The sequence below is a fragment of the Cryptomeria japonica genome, chromosome 7 (assembly GCF_030272615.1).
Source record: "Cryptomeria japonica chromosome 7, Sugi_1.0, whole genome shotgun sequence".
In the NCBI taxonomy this organism is placed as follows: domain Eukaryota; kingdom Viridiplantae; phylum Streptophyta; class Pinopsida; order Cupressales; family Cupressaceae; genus Cryptomeria; species Cryptomeria japonica.
This window is the reverse complement of record NC_081411.1, coordinates 689004377-689010921: the sequence shown is the minus strand read 5'-3', so window position 1 is coordinate 689010921 and position 6545 is coordinate 689004377.

Sequence of the window (6545 nt, the reverse complement as noted above, 5' to 3'; positions counted from 1 at the left end):
TAGAGCAGTGTTTTGAAGGGTTGCAAAACTTCATTAGCAACAAGGAAGTTATTTTTGTATTTGAATCATCATATTGTTTTTCATTGAGTAGGTGCTTAGTGTAGGGGTTGTAGTTCCTTTTGGTTGTATCCTATAAATTGTTCAGGGGTTGGTACTCCTTTGAGTCGGTGCTCATAAATTAGGGGTTGGTGCTCCTTGTGTTGGTGTCATAAAATTGTAATCAGATCATTTACTTTGTGAGGCTGGATTGGAGCAGAAGATCTCCAATAGCTATTCTCACTAGGTTTTTCCCACATTGGGTTTTCCTCGTATATCTGATGTTATGTGATGCATTCTTGCGTATGAGTTATATTGATGTTATAGAAAATCCTTTCACACACTTAGTTTTCATTGTTTGATCTACCGGTCAGCACTCTATTTGTTTATATTGTACCGGTATATCTTTGTTTGAGAAAAAGTGTTTAAATCACCGAATCACCCCCCTCTCAGTGACCCATTGTGTCCAACAATTGGTATCAGAGAATAGGTGCCTTGTTTTGCCAAAGTGTTCTCTATCTTGGGTAGATTTTGTCAAGTGTTCACAATGGCAAGAACTGAATCTGCCTCCTCAAAAGCCCCTATGTTTGATGGTGTCAACTATGCCTTTTGGAGTAGAAGAATGGAAACCTATTTGTCCTCTCTAGGTTGTGATGTATGGATGTCGGTTGTGAATGGGTATACAGTCCTTAATAATCCCCCTACTAATTGAGATGCTAAGAAGTAATATGAAAACAATGCTAAAGCTAAAAATGCCATTCTCAGTGGGTTATCTGATAATGAGTTTGTTAAGGTCATGCATTGCTCATCTGCCAAAGAAACTTTGGATAAGTTGCAGAAGATATTTGAAGGCGATGCTAAAGTCAAGGAAGCTAAGTTACAGACATTGAGAGCACAGCTTGAGGGTTTGAAGATGAGAGATGAAGAGAAGATTGTTGACTATCTCCAAAGGATTGATGAAATAACAAACACCATTAGAGGGCTTGGAGAAGAAATAAAAGATGAGGTGGTAGTAAAGAAAGTACTTAGATCTCTCACATCTAAGTATGATACAAAGGTTTCAACAATAGAAGAAGCAAAAGATCTGAAAGTCCTTGCAATGGATGAGTTGTAAGGTTCCCTAACTGCTTATGAGATTACGACTATCAGTACTGAGGCTGTGAAGAAAGAAGTTGCATTCAAAACATCAAGAAAAGGAAAATAAGAGTCTGCCCATGATGGAACCAGTGAAGACTTTGATGACATCATGGCAAACTTTGTTAAAAGACTCAAGATGGGTTTAGGCATATGCAAAGGCAAGTTGCCTTTGAAATGTTTCAACTGTGGAAAGATTGGGCATTTTGCTGCTAAATGACCCTATAGTGATAAGAATGAAGATGATCAATCAAGTGGTAGAAGATCGTATGGTAAGGACAGGAAGAAGAATGTCTACCGGCATGCTAGAAGAGGCTACTGGAAGCATAGTAGTCTTTATACGCATGAAAATGATACCACAGATGAGGAAAGTGCCTCAGATGACCGTTGCAGTGAAGATGAAGTTAGAGCAAACCTTTTCATCACCCAACAGGTTCTGGTACCTGAAGAAGGAGAAGTAGATCTTGAAGCAGAGCTCATCAGTGCCTTGGAAGAGCTGAAGAAAACAAGAAGAGATCTGAAGAAGGTGAAAAAGGTTGCAGCTAAAGAACAAGAGATGTTGGAAGAATCTCTTGAAGAATCCAAGAAAACAATTGCAGATCTAAAACTTCAATTGGAAGAGGCCAAGAGGATCTGTGAAGTTACTAGTACCGGCTTGAGTAAAAAGGAGAAGGAGCATCAGAACATGGAAGAAGAAATTGTCAAGCTCCGAAAGGAATTAGAAAAAAGCAAGGAAGAAATTAAAGTGAGAAGCAAATATAAAGGCATCACTAAAACTTTAGACAAGATGTTGAGAAAATAGAAGTAATCTAAAGATACCGGTGGCTTAGGATTTGAAGAGGGTCCAAGTTCAAACAGAAAAGACACATCCGACAAAGAGATACGGTTTACTTTTTCAAATGAAGGTGAAGAGAAGAAGACATTCACGGTAAGCAAGGATACTCGTAAGAAGACATATGCAGATGTTGTTAAGAACCGCCACGCAAACCGGTATACACAATCAATGAACTGCAAGCCATACTCAATGCATGGACATGCAAATCCAAGGAGAAATGCAAGAGTTGATCATGAAGGATTCACCAGAGTTAGCAACATAAAAGAAAGACCCCCGGTAAGGAAGTCATTTGTAGGCCAAGAAAATCTAACTGGTATGTTCCAAATTTTCATGTTTATTGTCACCGGTGTAATAAGTTTGGTCATAGAATGGAAGATTGTAGGAAAATGAATGTCAACCCCAATTTTGAGATTAGAAACTCATTTGCTGCATTACAAAGTACAAATGTCACATGTTATAATTGCAATGAGTTTGGTCATAAGAGTTATGAGTGTAGGAGAAACGTGCAGATGTCCTACAAGAATGCTTTGGATACATCTTTCAATGCTAATGTAAAATATTATTGTAGACACCTAAAATTGTTCAGTCTAATTAAATAAATACTTTTATTTATTTAATTATTTTAGCCTAATTCTTCTATTAATTAAATAAATTTTTATTTATTTAATTAATTCATTTATCCTCTTCTAGCCTTATTTCTCATTTAAATAAATACATTTATTTATTTAAATTGTCCCTTTTCCTAAATTAAATAAATATCTTATTTATTTAATTGATCCCACTTCCTCTATTAATTAAATGAATCTTTATTTATTTAATTAATTCATTAGCTTTTTCCACCCATGACACATGTCATTCAGCTCTTAATTCATACACTACCTACCCTTTCATTATTTTATTATTTTATTTACCTACCCTCTAATCATAGCTAACCTCTTTTACACCTCTTAATCTTATCCCTCCATTTCATATAGTGTCTTCTATATAAGGAGATGCTTCCTTCATTATCAAACCCCCGACTACGCTTTCGAACTTGCATATGCGATCAAACCTACTTACAACCACATTTCCATTCTTTGTTGAGCTCTTGTGCACACATAAAATCTGAGAGCAAATATATCAAGCAAGATCAATGGAGATCCAAACCCTATTGGACATGTGATGGTATAATCTTTGTGATTTCATTTGATTTGCATTGTCTTAGGTAATCTTCATAGGTTATGGTGGATCTTTGTTGATTGTTAGGCTAGGGTTTTGTGGTTGAATTCATTTAGTCTTTCAATATTATTACTGTTGTATCCATTTTCACCATATAAATTTTGGCACGCCCGATGGGACTCTTGTCCCTTTTTCATTTAACATTTTTTGTTGTAGATTTTGTGCTTTTGAAATTGCAGATCTAACATTTTCGACAACAATTTTGACATTTTCGCATCTACGCACTTTCAGATCGCGTTTTTTATTTTCTGCTGCGTTTGTGACATCTGGAATCGCGTCTGCGCCTCGACATTATTTTTTTTTTTTGCAGATTCTAGGAAACGCGTCTATGTTCCCTAAACACGTCTACAAGGCTTCAAATCGCATCTGTGTTTGTGGGTCACGTCTATGTTTGGGAGTCATGTTTGTGTCAGATCTAGGCATGTTTGCGTGTTCTTATAGTGTTTGTGTCTCTGATAACTGCGTCTGTGTTCATCTTTGTTGCATTTCGGTTTTGTTAATTCGGTTTTTCATCATTTAGATTTTAGATCTGGTTTATATTGAGCTAACATTTTCAGGATTAGCTAACGAAATTGGTGCAGCTTGTTTTGAGAGTAAAATCATTTTGTCGAAGGCCCCTATTTCACAAAGTCTTTTGGATCTAAAATTTACCTAACTTGTGTGCTTGCAGGAGTGGTATTATTGCAAAACTACTAACAAAGCTTTGTTACAGAATTTTGGCAAGGGTTTTGATCTTTAATGTGTGCCTTGTTTTCATAGATTATCAAACACTTCAATTGGTACACTAAAATTGAACCAATATCTTTTGTGTCTTGAGCAATAGGCTCTTTTTGTTTCATCTTTAGAGGGCCTATCTCCCCGTGTGGTCATTAGGGTTACTAGTGAGGAGAGAATGACCCAAGTGGTAGCGAGGAAAACCCACCTCTTCCGAACCACTATAAACAACGGTATTCATGGTGAAAACTATGGATAACGTGTGCTGATTAGTTCATACCGACACTATGTCTCCCCATAAACCTGTTTGATCAAATTTATTTGATCATTTGTAGGGTGTAACCCCTACTGGTTAGGAGCCTTCTGTATTTACAGAGCTGAAAGTACCACATGTATGGGCACACAAGCAGATGCCCTTACTAGAACCTTTTTGTTTTAGAAGCCAAAATCCTTCTAGTTGTTGGGGCAGGAGGTCGGACCTCTGGAAGTAGCCCACATACATATGGTTCTTAGTAGAGATACAAAGTTCACCATGGGGAGTTTTCGTGGGGACTGATGCTTGGTTGCCCCGAGAAGTGAGTGTCGAGGGTGGAGCCAGTGGGGTCAAGCATCTAAGTATCCGCTCTGAATAGCGTAGCCTTGGGGGAAACTCCATGTGGGATCAACAACTATTGTCCTGGCCAGCCATAAGAATTGTGCTTGTCTTATTTTGAAGAATCAAACATTCAAGACCAAACATCAAAACATTGTGTCTTTTGTGTCTTCAAGTGTATGCAAAAAAAATTTACATCAAACAACACACTTTTTTTTGAGTCATTTTTGAGTCTAAACACTTGAAAACATTGAGTCCTCATCAACACTGTGTCCTCTTGTCACGGAAAACAGTCAAACATTCAGATTTGGTCACAACAAGCAACTTCACATAGTGGAAAAATTGCACAAAATTTTCAGAAATGCATCTGTGTCTGATGGAATAGCGTATGTGTTATCTAACCGCGTCTGTGAAGGGCAGAAACATGTCTATGTTCTCTTGAGCAACATTGAATTTACAAAATCTCAGAAACGCATCTGTGTCTTACAGAACCACGTCTGTGAAGTATACAGACACGTCTGTGTTCAGAATTGAAAAACTTTTACAGTCCAGCAAACAAGAATAGTCAATTTCAGACTTATTGAGCTTCCTAGGTTATCTCTTCAGGTTTTTAATCTAGAATTCAACCTATCTTTGGGTCTCACAAAGTCCATCATTGCTTTACATCTTTCATTACATTCACATTTGTCTAAACTTGAGTCAAAAGGTCACTTGCTTGTCCTCATCTTGCTTTGTCAACATACTACATACAACAACATATTGCTAAGTGGTCCCTCATCAAGGTCTATGACCTTTGGGTCTCATTTGGTCTTACTTAGAGTCAAGGTCAACTTACCTCATCAAGAGAAACTATCATCTCTTTGGAAGCCACACCTACTCTACTACATACATACTTGGTCTTACACTTTGGACATTGCAAGTAAACCTCAGATTCATTTACATTCCATCCAACTCTTTGTCTTCCATACTCTTTTCCATTTTCATCTAGTCTCACACATCTTGGTCAATACCCAGTTCATGGTTGAAACTCGTTCCCAAAAATCTAGGAGAGAAGCTAAAGAGGCTCAAGAGTCCGCAAACATGAGTTCCTATGAGTATGACAATGATATCTTTTTCAATTCTGATCATACTACATTACCTGACATGGATGCCTATAGAAACATTCCAAATGTTGAGAACATGGACACTATAAACAATAATGATACACACAATGACAATATGGACAGCATTTCAGTACATTCAGCAGAAGTGGAAGACTCCATTATGGATCCCTGTTTCAATTGATTGGTTGAGGAAATAATGAGGAGAGATAGACAATACTTCTTACAAGTGATGGCACAAAGTGGAGCCAAGATCCCTCATGATTTTGACATGTCTGAAATAATGGAAAATTGACCTTTGCAACAACCTCACCTCAACATGGATCAAAGGAGGCCTAATAGTGGAGGCAATAGAGGACCACGTATGGTGCCTGAATCACCATCATCTTTGTTTCAAAAACCTGAGGTCCCACATACACATGGTCAAGCATATGATACAAATCTTCGCAGACCATTATGGAAGTCTTATGCAAAAAAATATACTCAATCACATACCAATACTAAGGACCAACCACCAAAGCAATTGGATATTCAAAGGCATGATCAAAATTGGGACAACACATTAGAACAAACTCATGAAATGCCTATAGAGTATGGTATACATGGACAAAACAGATATTCCATTCCTCATCATGACTCTATACTAAGTGGTCCTTATACACAGCATCATTATAGACCTCCTCCATATGAACATGTGTATGATCAATATCAACCATATATGAAATATGCTCCTCCTCCACCCATTGGTTCAGGCATGGGGTATGGTCCAAGAAGTCAATCTCCACCTAAGAACAATTTGGAGCAGCAAATTAAGGACTTACAAAAGAAAATGGAGGACATAAATACACCGAAGCCAACTTAAACAATGAGAGACATATGTCCCTATCCATTTGACAAAAGCATTCCAATGCCTCCA